Below are 14,376 nucleotides of genomic sequence, written 5' to 3'. Positions count from 1 at the left end.
GGACCTAGTTTCTGTACGAGTAGATAGGAGTTTTACATCGTCTGAGATTACTAATGCATGCATGAAGCACAGAACTCAGGGAAACATCTCTTGATAATCACACTTTAAAAATACCCAAGTTCGGAAAGTTTCCTTTGTTTGATAGTGGAATAATAATCCTTATTTAAGCCAAGCGCTACCAGCTAGTAGGGTACTCAGCTACCTGCTAGCAGCCTGCGTCATATCACCGCTCAAGCCTCGCCCCAAGGTCACCTCACAAGGTGGCAGGGGGAACCAGAAATACGTCACACGGACTTTTTCCCATCATACCTACTTAGCCGTCGCGTTTTCGCGTGCTTGAAATTTTTCACTTTTCGTTTAGTCACCAAAAAAGAAATCGTCATTTTAAAATCTAAAAGAATGAAATTCGTACTTCTGGAGTAATTATCTTTCGATTTAGGCAATAAAAAATAATAGGAAATCACCCTATTCCCTATTCTGGGTTGTGGCGGATACAGATGGGGGGTGCGGGGACCCTTGTATTGCCAACGTGCCGCATGCCACGCATATCGCAAGAGGCTTAGGTTTATGTAGTGCCTATATTTAGTAGACTATGAAGTTTCATGGTCGAAGGGAATAGGAATCAAAGTATTATCTAATCTGCTAATAAAAAGCTAATATATGGTGGCCAATTTGAGATATGAGATGGAGATGATCGGCCGGTCAATAACTTGTGCTCGAGCGTGGCAGTAAACAACATAGGAGTGATATCCGTATTTTATGAAGCGAATTTTCCTCCCTTACAAACACAATAGGAGCTAACTGAATTCCTTCAAGCATTTTAAGTAGAAAGAATACTGCATTTGAGGTTAGAAATCGTAAACATTTTCTCAATGGTTTATCGATCCACCTGCAAAAATTAAAAATGACAGACATTCCTCAATTCCTCATTGTTGGGTATCGTAAGATACGATGTAGCGCAAACACTTTTTACCTCCTCAAACATGGTTGAAAAGCTAATGTTTAGAATATAACTTTATCCAATCAAATGTTATGATGCATCAATTCATTATGAATAATTAACAACAACTGAAAACGTACTAACAAACACGTATTGTACGCTTTATAATTGTTTAGGTTGACGCGCCTAAATGACGAGAATCTTCGTCATCCGTCCCGAACGCTCGGGAAAAAAATTACAATAACGCGCAACATGTTAAGCCAAAGAAGCGTATCAAAATGCTTTTACTATTTTCCTTGATTGGATTTTTATACATTGGATTTTTGTACATCTGCTGCATCTCCAGCCACTGTATTTTTATTTTTTATTCTATTTTTCCATAATGCACACAATCTTCATTACTCATTATGTGGGAGGGAACCTCAACCTACACCCCTCCCCCTCCTGCGCTAGCCGCCTCCTTGGATACCCACTATCCACCTCTACATCAACGTGACGCTTCGGTGAACACCATGTATGGAAACTCTTCAAACGGAGCCCCTTCTGGATTTTTTCCCGCCCCCCACCACAAACAAGTAAACCGCATTGGCAGTGATGATAATTCACAATTCTACTTCCCTCCGGCACCACCTCGTCCTCGTGAGTCTACTATGACCGGAGAAAGAGTAAATCCCAGTCGCAGTTGCTATTCCTGCGGGCGCGAAGGTCATTTCTCTCGGAATTGCCGCTCAAGAACGCTGCTTCAATTGTGGAGAAAGCACGCATTTATCACAAGAGTGTGCACTAGTCTGTTGCGGCCTCTGCAAGAAATCCGGTCACCGTCCCATAGGTTGTCCCTCTAAAAAGACATTGAGCGCCCAGGGAAATGGACCAACCCCGGCCGCGGGGTCGGGGATGAGTTAATATTGGCAGTCTTACCTGCAGTGGGCATGACTCTGTCAATCAATATTTTTGGAAAATCCTGCGAATTTTTGGTAGACACCGGCGGAGCAGTAACGATTGTGCATCAAAAAGTCTTTCCATTTCATGCCCTTGAAGTTTTACCTTATCATCGCCCAATCAAGAGCGCCTCTGGTCACTCATTAACAAGGGATGTGCCCGTTATTTAGCTGACATTATCCGATACGATTCAACTCCAGAAGAGCACATTAACGGGCTTCGAGAAGTATTTGGCAGACTCCAGAGTGCAAATCTACGTCTCAAACCTCAAGTGCCATTTTTTCCAAAAGCGAGTCAACTTTTTGGGGCATGTGGTATCTGCAGGCGGAATCCAGCCCGATGAAAGCAAAGTAGAAGCCATTAGAAATTTTCCTGTACCCACAAACATACAGACATTGCAATCTTTCCTTGGACTTGTTGGTTATTATAGAAAGTTTATACCAAATTTTGCAAGTCTTTCTAGCAATCTCACCAAATTAATTAAAAAAGGCAGTGATTTCCACTGGGGAGAAGAGCAGGAGAAGGCATTTGAGAGTCTACGCCGATCACTCTCCAGCCACCCACTTCTGAGATTTCCTGATTTTTCCATAGCTTTTATTCTCAGCACGGATGCATCGACGCGAGCATTGGGAGGAATTCTTTCCAAGGAATTTGAGGATGGAGAGCACCCTGTGGCCTGTGCCAGCCGACAATTACGTGACCAAGAAAAGAAGTATTCTGAAACGGAACTGGAGTGTCTAGCAGTCGTCGAGATGATAAAAAAGTTCCGCGTTTACCTTCTCGGGCGTACTTTCACTCTGTACTCCGACCATTGCCCTCTCCGGTGGCTTTTGACCCTGAAGGAACCGAAACCACGTCTTGCGCATTGGATTATGGAGATCTCCGAATATACATTTGATATCTAACATAGGCCAGGGATACAACTGCCACATGTAGACGCTCTCTCCAGAATGACTCCAGGAGTAAACCTCATCGAAGAGCTGACCACCCACGAACCAACCTGGGACAGGGAAATGATACGTCGTGTTCTGTCGTCATGTCCAGACCTACAACCGTATCACGCATTGGCGTGAAATCACGACCCCTCTTTATTCTATGACGACGAAGGAATTCTCTACAGAGCCTTACCTGATACACAGACTGCAAGATTTCTGATCGCCACACCGAAGGCCATGAGGAAATACGTATTAAAACTCTGCCACGACAACCCTTTGGTGGGTCATCTCGGAATGGAAAAAACGCTGGAGATTGTAAGACGTCACTTCTTTTGGGATGGATGCTACTCACGACACGCATATGGATCGACGTCGGCTGCCCATTGCCCGTCCGCACCTCTCCAGGCTAATGGAGATATTTGGCAGCTCCTTATCAGACCTGGAGGGCGAAGATGAGGTACCACCGCAACCAACCCCGCCGGTGTGGGGGCCAATTGATGGTGATTGCGGCCTGATTATCCCATCTACCCCAGAGCGGCCCCCGACACCCTGTTAAAAATTCCCCATTGAAAATACCCATTAAAATTCCTTATAGGGAATTGGCAATGGGGACTACCATTCCCTATAGGAACACCCATTCCCTATAGGGACAGTTATTCCCTATAGGGACTGTAATTCCCCATTGAAAATACCCATTAAAATTCCTTATAGGGAATTGGCAATGGGGACTACCATTCCCTATAGGGACACCCATTCCCTATAGGGACACCCATTCCCTCTAGGGACACCTATTCCCTATAGGGATAGATATTCCCTGTAGGGACTGTAATTCCCTAATAAAACAGAATGAATAAAAACAATTGTTCCATTGATATGAATTTAATGCTAAATTAAACATTTTTACATTGTATAACATAAATTTGTTGACAGGCTTGCTACTCTTTAACAATACAAAAGGTTAAAGAGGGCAAGATTTGGGGTAAAACTGTACAAATTATGCAATTCCAGCTATGGTTATACACATAACTTTAAAATGTATGTTGGAAATGATGAAGTAAACAATATTCCTGTTAATACAAAGGTAGTATTGGATTTGATGGCCGCGTATAATCTTCTAAACAAAGGATATTAATTGTATGTTGATAATTGGTATAATTCGCCAGATTTGTTTCACAAGTTACACACCTTAGGAACTAATGTACTGTACTTTGTGATCTAAATGCAAAAATATGCCTAAAGATAGAGACGAATTAAAACTCCAAAAAGGTGAAGCCATATCATATTGCAGTAATAACATTACTGCAAATGGAAAGACAAGAAGGATATGTTACAATAATGAACCGTTCCGTTTATTCATTCCGTTTATTATACTCTTATTTTTCCGTAACGCTCATCCGGACAGACGGCATGCATCGAGGCTTTTCTTATAATTTCCTCCGTGGGAATGCAGGCGTAAATTTTTTCTGGGGTGTTATTGCACAGAGGAACAATGCACCACTTGTAATTTTTCCTTATTTCAGCCATGTTCTCCTTTAAACGCAACGTGGCTCTTCCAAACCTGCAGTTACTGGGCTTGGATCTTGGACTCCTACTGAACTATGACGTCACGGCGTAAGATTAGTGGGGCGGTATTTTTTAGCCCGCGAAACTCGGGAGACTTTTGGGAGTCATTTTCTAATGTATAAACTGAATTTTAAGCGGAAAAAAGTATATTGCGGTACTAAGTGTTTACTGTAGTATATCAGCATACTGTTTATAAAAAGTATGCAATTTCCCTATTAATATATAATGCTTTGCAGCCGCCCAGTACCCGAGACAAGAATCTGCGAAATCGTTGTATGTTTTATGAAGGAATTCGTAAAGTGTCCTTGGAAAAATTGGAACAATAAGACTAATATGGCATGCTAACTGTATGCAGTGTATTTACGTGTAGACAAGTGTAATTTCGTCTCACTTTTAGTGAATTATCCTCGACCACAGCTAAGTCTGAACAAATGTTAGCACCTAACCACCGCGTCGGGTGGTTGGACATTCACGCACATAACTTGATAGGAGAGGCGGGGTGGCAAATTGGGGCAGGATTTTTCAATTGATTACTAAAGTTGACACTTTATTTTATAATGTGGTGCTAAACACTTCGTGAAGCTAAGTGAAAAACATAAAGTTTTTCTCTACATTGCGTTAAAAATACATGAAAAATAGGACATTTTAATTATTTAAATAAAAGTAATAAAAATTATCGCTAGAGTAAAAACTTTCACTACATCGGATTTAAAAAATGTTCATTTTTATTCTGGAATGATTTAAATTTACTCATCTTAAAACATCACGCAACAGTAGCAAATAACTTCAGTCAATTTTTTTCAAAAAATGGGAAAAAATTTTGAGATCACTTTTCATTAAATTGACAGACATCTCCTGCTTTAAAAAAATGAGTTAAAAATAAAATTATTTCAGTAATGTGGTCACTGATCATTCTATAATTTGAAAATATAATAGTCTTTTCCGAATTAAAAAGTGAAAAAAATCATTTTTGGCCAGCTTTTTTCGATTTCAGCCCACTGTGCGACGCCAGGGAGTGGACTCGTCCATCACCAGCCGCCGCCATCTCCGAACGACTGCACCATGGAGTACACACTTCAATTGTGTTGAAATTATCGACTGCCAGAGAGTGATAACGTTTTTAATATTAAACATAAAAACAATGAGAACTTCTTCTTACGAAACAGAATTTACTACTGCTGCGCACATGGTGTGAATCGCACACCACACTACAACCAAAAATCGATATATCGATAGTGTCTTGTCAAACTATCGACTGTAGTTAGTTTGCTTTTCAATACTTCCTCTCAAACTAACTACACACAAGTTAAATTTATTGCATCAACTAGACCAAGCATTTCACACAAAGTCTTAAATCGTGGCCCTGCCAATGGCTTAGTGAGAATGTCAGCCACTTGTTTCAAACCCTCGACATGTCCAATGTTCAATGTTCCATCACTGCACTTTTCCCGTACAAAATGGTATTTAACATCTATATGTTTTGATCTCTTATGAAACTCTGGGTTAATTGCAAGTTTTACAGCGCTCATATTATCAACTAGTAACTTTGGTGAGTCTTTTAAACATGTCACTTCAGAAAATAATCTTTTCAACCATACCAGTTTTTTAGCTGCTTCACTTGCTGCCACATACTCAGCCTCAGTGGTGGATAATACAACACTTCTTTGCTTTTGACTAAACCAAGAAATGGCACCCCCTGAGTACATACAAACCACCCCAGTTCGTGAATGTCTAGTCTTTATATCACCAGCATAGTCTGCATCACTGAATCCATGCAACACTTGCTCTGGGGAATCAACTTTATACAACAGTCCATAGTCAGCTGTGCCACGCAAATACCTGAATAATCTTTTCACATTTTTCCAGTCTTTGTTTGAGGGGCTCTCAAGGGATTGGGAGACAATACTCACGGCATAGGCTATACCAGGGCGTGTAGCCACCATTAGGAACATAAGGCTCCCTACAGCCTCACGATATGGTATACTGGCATCCAAGGGTTGATCCTCAGTGCCATCGTCACCACCAGAGGCACCAGGTTCGGGGGGTGTCGAGACAGCATTTGCATCAGCAAACCAGAACCGCTCCAGAACCTTCTTCGTGTATGAACCATGGCTCACAAAAATTGAACCATTGCTTAGCTGCTGAATTCCCATCCCAAGGAAAGAACTAAGAGTGCCCATAGTGATTTTAAACTCCATCTTTAGATGCTCTAAAAACTCACTCATTTCCCCCTCATCTGTTCCAGCAATCGACCCATCATCCACATATATTACAATTAACAGTTTTTTGTCTATCCTATTCCTCACAAATAGGCAATGGTGAGCAGAGCTCCTCTTAATCCCCTGTTTTTCTAAAAATGCAACCAGTCCGTTATTCCAGCAGCGAGGCGCCTGTTTCAGTCCATATATGCTTCGATTTAAGCGACAAACTCGGTTTGTACCATCTTCATACCCCTGTGGTTGCTGCATGTACACTTCTTCTTTAAGTTTTCCATAAAGAAAAGTTGTTTTCACATCAAATTGTTGAAGCTTCAATCTTTCCTCAGCAGCCACACTAAGAACCGATCGTACAGTCTCGAATCTTGCCACTGGACTAAAAGTTTCTTCGTAGTCGATACCTAGGCGTTGAGTACAACCTTTTGCTACCAAACGTGCTTTGTAGCACTGGACTGCCCAATTGGCTGGATGGCTTTTCACTCGAAAAACCCACAGATTATTGATGACCTTTTTTTCATTCGGTAAATCAACTAGAGTCCACACTTCATTCTCTTTCAGGGAGTTCATCTCATCTTCCATGGCACTCTTCCACAAGTCTCCATCTTCTGAATTTATCGCTTCACTAAAAGATGATGGAGATGTTAACTCTGCTGCCATGACATAGTCCTTCAGATATGCAGGCTTCTTTACTTGCCTTTTGGTATGCAGCTGGGGCATCTCTTCATCTTCAGATGGTGCTTCCTCTACTTCTGAGTCGTCCACGGATTCAAGATCTCCGACCTCCTGAATATTGTGTGGTTCAGTATTATTCTCATCCACATTTCTCTTCTCAGAATGATTAGTGATTCTAAACTCTGACTTATTGGGCAAAACTTCTAGTGGTTTAAACAAAACATCTCGGCTCATTATTTCTCTTTTTGAGTTTGGCAGCCTGCACCTATATCCATCCCTTTCATCGCAGTATCCTACAAATCTGGCATATGTTGATTTCTTATCCCACTTCCTCCGGCGTTGCTTAGGAACATGTACATAGCATTCTGCACCAAACACTTTCAAGTGATCTACATTAACAGGACCTCTTTTCAGCCATACTTCCAGAGGGGATTTTCCATCTACCTTTGAAGGACCAGTACGATTCAAGACAAAGCATGCTGTATTCACTGCTTCCGCCCATAGTCATTTAGGAAGATTTTGTGCATGCAACATAGATCTTGCACTCTCCACTAGAGTTCTATTTTCACGTTCTGCCGTTCCATTCTGTTCTGGAGTGTAGGGCATGGACATCCGTATCTTAATACCTTTCTTTTGAAGGATTCTTCTAACATGTGCATTGTTAAATTCAAGCCCACCATCACTCATTAAAGTTTTTATCTTGTTACCTTCATTGTCCGCCTCACTCAAAAATATTTCAAGGTAATGAGGAACCATATCTTTTGTCTTCAAAAAGAATACTCGGCGGTAACTGGAAAAATCATCCTTCAGCAGTAAGAAGTACCTACTTCCTCCAAACGATGAGGTCTCCATCGGCCCAAAGAGATCAGTGTGGATGATCTCACCAACGGTATAAGGTCTGCAGTCTCGAGTTTTGTAACTATCGCGGTGCTGCTTTCCCATCACACATCCAACGCAGAAATCTTCTTCCGCTTGAACTTCAATACCCCTACTTTTCAGTACCTTCTTCACGTGCTGTTTACTTTGATGACAGAGCCTTTAATGCAATAATTGAAGACTAGCATCGACTGCTGTAACGTTGACTTCAGTAGAGTCCCGTGGACGTTGGACAGTCATTTTTAATTCGTACAGCCCAGTCTCCGTCTTCACTCCCACAAGTTTCACTAGCCCATTTCTTTTGAAGATGCACTTTCTCGCATCTGCACTAAACTGAAATCCCTTTTCTACAGTCCTTCCTACAGAGAGTAAATTCCTACCCAATTCTGGAACATACCAAACATCTCTAATATCACACGACTTCACCATTTCCTACCGTGATATTCACAGGCTTAGTAATAAGAGTGTAGTCCATGAAGTAACTCTTATTATTACACATATGCTGAGAGGCACCAGTGTCTTGCAAGCCATACTTCTATAGGCACATTATTACCCTCAACTAAGAAAGATAAAAAACTTGCACCCTTGCCTGAAAAATGTTGGTTCCTCTTTTTACCTTGTTCAGGGCACTTGTTTGCTAGATGACCACGCTGATAGCATTTAAAACATTTTCTAGTCTCTTCTTTACCTTTCTTCGATTCCGCTTTCACAGCAAAAGCAGATGAGTCTATTTCATTTTCCGGAAGCCTCATCTCAATTAATCGAAGTCTCTCAATCAGAAGATTGATAGAACGATCAGGAATGGGTATACTCTCCCACACACTTTTAAATTCAAAGTATTCCCTGGGCAAAGTCGACATAATTCTTCTCATTAAGAGCAATTCAGGGAGCACAGCATCGGTCAGTCGCTTCAGCTCGTCATTCAGGTCCGTGAAGTCCTTCTGGAGACGAGCAACCTACGCTGCGATGTCTTCGGATTCCTTTTTCTCCGACGAGAAAAATTTCTCCATCAACCGATCCACTCTTTGGCCCGAACTTTGCTCATATACTGACAGCAGCTTCTTACAAATTTCTTCAGCAGTGGCACATGTCGCCGTCAATTCAACATCAACATCACCCATGCTACTCACGAGTATAATTTGTGCCAGAGAGTCGGCTTTTTCATACTCTCGCACAGCAAGTCTATGCGCAGTAATTTCACCTTCAGAAGCAGCCGTGGCAAGCATACCGGGATGTCTTCCTCCGTGAACTACATCGGCCACTTCGTGATGCTTCAAGAATAATTCTATTTGCCGTTTCCATCTACTCCAATTTTCTGCACCCTTCAGTTTTCCAATATTGGCTCGGAAATCCATTTTCTAGTCCGTTTGGAACATAGAACGGAAGAACAAATCGCCAAAACTAAAGTTGCGATTGGAGTTCACAAAAATAAGGTTCTCTCACTAAAACTGACCGCACATTTGCGGTGATCAAGCAGTCTGGGTCCATAACCTGTTGAAATTATCGACTGCCAGATAGTGATAACGTTTTTAATATTAAACATAAATACAATGAGAACTTCTTCTTACAAAACAGAATTGACTACTGCTGCGCACATAGTGTGAATCGCGCACCACACTACAACCAAAAATCGATATATCGATAGTGTCTTGTCAAACTATTGATTGTAGTTAGTTTGCTTCTCAATAACTTGTGTGCTAGTGACTGGAACGGTGCGTGATGGAGGATCAGAATAGGAAGGTTTCCTGCCGCCAACACAATAAGTGATGGTGGGAACTGACCAAAAGACGGAAGAGGGCTGCCGCTCGACAGTGAAGCATTTGTGTTTTTTTGTGTTCAGTGCAATATTTCTGTTTTTGTGTTTATTGAACTATGTATGTGTTTTTGCTTAGTGAACTATTGATGTTTATTTTGTACTTAGTGAAATAATTGCGATTAGTGAACTGTTGCTATTTCCCGATTTAAAAAACAACTAAAAACTAAAAGTGAATAATGAAAATGTTATGCAAACAATACCTTACGAACATTATTATATATTTTTTATGCTTCTCAAGTGCTTCAATTTATCTGTTGTTTGTAGACAATGTTGTATAATTGTAATTTTATTTACCCCCCCCCCTCCTGCGCTCGCCGCCTCCCTTCACCCTTTTCCCAGTGACCGGCACAGAGGCAGGATTCCTTTCGACGGCTTCTGCGTTGGGCCTTTCCCGCTTGCCGCGGTCCACCCCTGTAGGATTTGGGTGCACATACCCCGACACTTTGTCGCCATCGCCTTTTGTCCCCTTTGGTCTCTTTCAAGTAGCCAGGCCCCGCTCATGTGCACGTGTTCCTAGGGAATACCCCGGTCGACGAACTGCGAGTAGCAGTTTACGGGCGACTCCCTGCGTCATCGATGCCCGGGAAAAACAATATTTAAGCGCACATCGAAGATGCATCAGGGCCATTCCCACCTACGCCTTTTCCTCGCTCACCGCAGAACCCCTTGCTGGGTCGTCTAAGGGCTCCCTTGGTCAATACACCCTTGCCGGTCGCTGACTCTGCACCTCGCCTTCCTCAGGAGATGCCCTCGCTGGGTCACCATCACTTTCCTCGGGAGACCCCCTCGCTGGGTCACCATCTCCTTCCTCGGAAGACCTCATCGCCGGGTCACCATTCCTCGCGTCGGGAGACCTCCTCGCCGGGTCACCGCCCTTCCTCGGGAGACCTCCAGCTGGGTCACCACCACCTATCCCGGGAGACCTTCCAGATGGGTCACCACACACCCTCGCAGAGTGAGTACCCCCACCCCCCCTCCTCCCCTACACCGCTCTCGCTAGGCCTCACGCTTTCATTTTATTAGTATGATCACACCCTTTGTATCAGTAATTCCATTGAGCAGCAATAAACTGTGTTCGCTCCATAAATTTATGTGTACTTATTTATTACGTGTCCCCAGCCTCATCACGGCGTGACTCGCCACCACGACAATTAGATGAATGCCTAGCTCATAAAAGTTTTGGTCCTTATTGTGTCATTTCTCATTTATTTCACTGCTGTATCTTTAAACTTGTGTTTTGGTAACCATGGCAAGGAATGCATAGATCTCTCGCTTTGATTTTAAATTTTATTGGTGGATTATAATGTTGTATATATTTTAGATATTTTCAATTCTTTGTGATACATCATTAACCCTAGAATGACGGGCTGGGTCCTATGGACCTCTATGTTTTGTTTTGTTTTGAAAGTTTATAATTATGTCAAAAATGCACGAAACTGATTTTTACGCCGTGACTTTTCCTAAATATATGTCCTTTAAAACATAGCAAGAAATAACGAGAATGGGCTCATTACATTTTATAGTACACTACAAAATTACATAGCGGACGGACTGGGTCCATTGGACCCAGTCGACTATTTTCAATGCTATGGGTGATTCATTTCAACTTATCAGCAATTTTCTTATTTACTTTGTATTTTTGGGAGATTAAATGTTTATGGTGATGTAAATAAAGTCGTAGGCGATAGTTATTACCAGTAAGTGGGCATTTTTTATGGATTGGCTTGAAGCCTTTCATATGCTCTTCCAATGTCACATTTAGAGTGACACAGTCAGAAACATGTATCCACATCGTTTCGTAATGGGTAGTTTTTGTAACTTTCTCTGGTTTGACGCACACACAGTGTGCATCATCAACATTCAGTCCCATAATCTGTTAGTTTTATATGTGAGACCATTCATCTAGCGTCTGCGGTGCTTTCGTGGTGGACAGTCAGAAGGTCACGCTCGCAAGCTGGAGTGGTCTCGCTGCCTGCCGACATTTGCTGTTATTCCAACTATCTAACTGAAGACATTGAAGAACATCTATCATTACATTTTGATACCATGCATGGTAGGTACAAAACTTTATGGATTGTATAAAAGACTATATTCCTTCATTCTAATGTACTTCTTCAGTATTTACCTCATTTACCAAATCGTTTACTCCTCAGATGGATTAGTTAGATGACAACTACAATGATATACAACAATGTCATTATTCCTATCTTTACCGGATGCTTGGTGGTACCAAATTTTGTGTAGTGAGGTATTGATTTGACTGAATTCATAGAGTGACTATTGATATACTGTGTAGTTGAGGGGCTGAGAAGTCGGCGTCGCCATTTGGATATTACAGTCAAAATAGCTATCAAGATATTTTTGAGGTAATAACAAAAAAGGATTGTTTATAATTATTGTAAGAATTAGCTGTTCTAGCTTAATTATTGAACTCTTTGAATTGCTTGATGATATCAGAAATATAATACGAGACAGTGCTTTGCTAATTTTTACCTGAATTTACAACTAAGGAGTAGCACGAACAATGTTATCTTCCATTTATATCTAAGTGAAGTTTGGAATGAAAAATTGATAAATTTCATTGTCACTTTATTCACAGGCTTGCTAATAGTGACACACATTTGGAGTGCAATTATCTAAAGATTGCAGAACGACGTGTTCAGCTTCTAAATATACAGCGCTAACAGGAGGAGGGTAGCAGGGAATCTGGTGGAGATGAAGCCTAAAATGTTGAATAAGGATGAAGAAGAACTGAACCTTGGCCGATTCTTCTTCATCTTGCTGAGAACATGATAGAAATACGAAAATGGGGAATTCCTATTGGGAGTAATTTTTATTTCGCGCAATCTGAAAGAGGAGTGGTAAAAAAAACCTCATGCCACTAAAAAGGGTAGAATGCGAAGGCGTAATATTTTGCGTCATATCCCGTGCGCCGTGCGGAATTTTTATTGTCTTATGCTCTTTTGCTAATTTTGCGTCCTAACATCTTTGATGTTGATAAAAAATGGACCACCATTGAAAGGTTTAGTTTTTCAAGCTTTGTAGAATGAAGAAGATGACTGAAATAAATAAGGTTCTGGCAATGCTAATATATATCATTTTTACAAGTAAAAAATCAAAATTTTTCAGAACTTTGGAGTAAACTAGACGGGCAGCCAATATGCAACAGTATTGTGGAGTCAAAAGTAATACTACGGGTTATTTGATTTGATAGTGCGACAGAAATGAGGGAAAGCAGAGGCAAAGACAAATTGCAGACTATTGGAGAGATATTTGATGGGCGGAATGAATATTTGAAATATGCATTCGTGCCAGGATACTGCATGACAGTTGACGAACAGTTACTGATGTTCCGTGGGCGCTGTAACTTTAGAGAGTTTGTTGAGAGATACCAGGAAAGTATGGAATTAAAATTTTGGCTGCAAGTCATAGTAGTGATTCATACAAGTGGAATGTCTAAGTATACACAGGTAGAGAATCTCATAAAAGTCGAGAGGTCAATCAAGGGAAAAGATTAGTTACAGGTATGGTTGCAGGACTAATCAGCCAGAAACATAAGTAGGTAACCCACTACTTTTCAAAGACTTAGCGATTGTAGAGATCATAAGGTAAAATAAACGAGGGATTCCACCCGAGCTCACGACTGTTAGTGCCATACAGGCTACAGGATTTCCTAAAAAAGTGGTATCTCCTGGAATCCAAGAGAAAATCAACTATCGAAAGAATTTACATGGTGAAAAAGAAAATGTGACACACTCCTTGACAACCTTAGCAACCTAGGAAAATAAGTATCGTAAGTGCAACTACAAAAGGGATAGAAAGACACGAACATCCTCTTCACAATGTGCACAAATTATATGCCAAGATCATTCAGAAATTTTATGCAATCAGTGCCTGTAGCAGCATAACAGTTTTTAATAACTTTTGTAAATTCATCATACTTTTGTTTCATTAAATTTGTTACATATCTAATTTATCATTGACAAAAAATCCACTTTATAATTTGTGTTAATGTTATTGTGCTAATGAACATTCATAAAAATGGGAAAGGTGGAGTGATATTTCTGGTAGAAGGAATAATATTATGCTTCGCTGCAGTAATAGCCTCAAACAAAATAATTCAATAATAATAAAGACAAAGAATATGTTGAGGAAGTAAATTAGATGGAAAACATCACTTAACTCAGTCTAAATTCATCATAAACTGGTAATATTGTGGAAAAAATGTTTCAGGGTCCATTGGACCCAGTCAGGCTACTACGCGATAATTTTTTTCAGTCTTCCTAGGGGTAATAATTAAGATTATATAAGTATTAATTTTACGTATCGAGGAAATAGTGTAAATTTTTGCTTGCATCATTTCCTATTATAAACTTGTGTTATGTTTACCGTGGCAAGGAATGAATATATTTCTCTTTG

This window comes from Ischnura elegans, chromosome X (genome assembly GCF_921293095.1).
Source record: "Ischnura elegans chromosome X, ioIscEleg1.1, whole genome shotgun sequence".
NCBI lineage: Eukaryota > Metazoa > Arthropoda > Insecta > Odonata > Coenagrionidae > Ischnura > Ischnura elegans.
Note: the sequence above shows the minus strand (reverse complement) of the source record.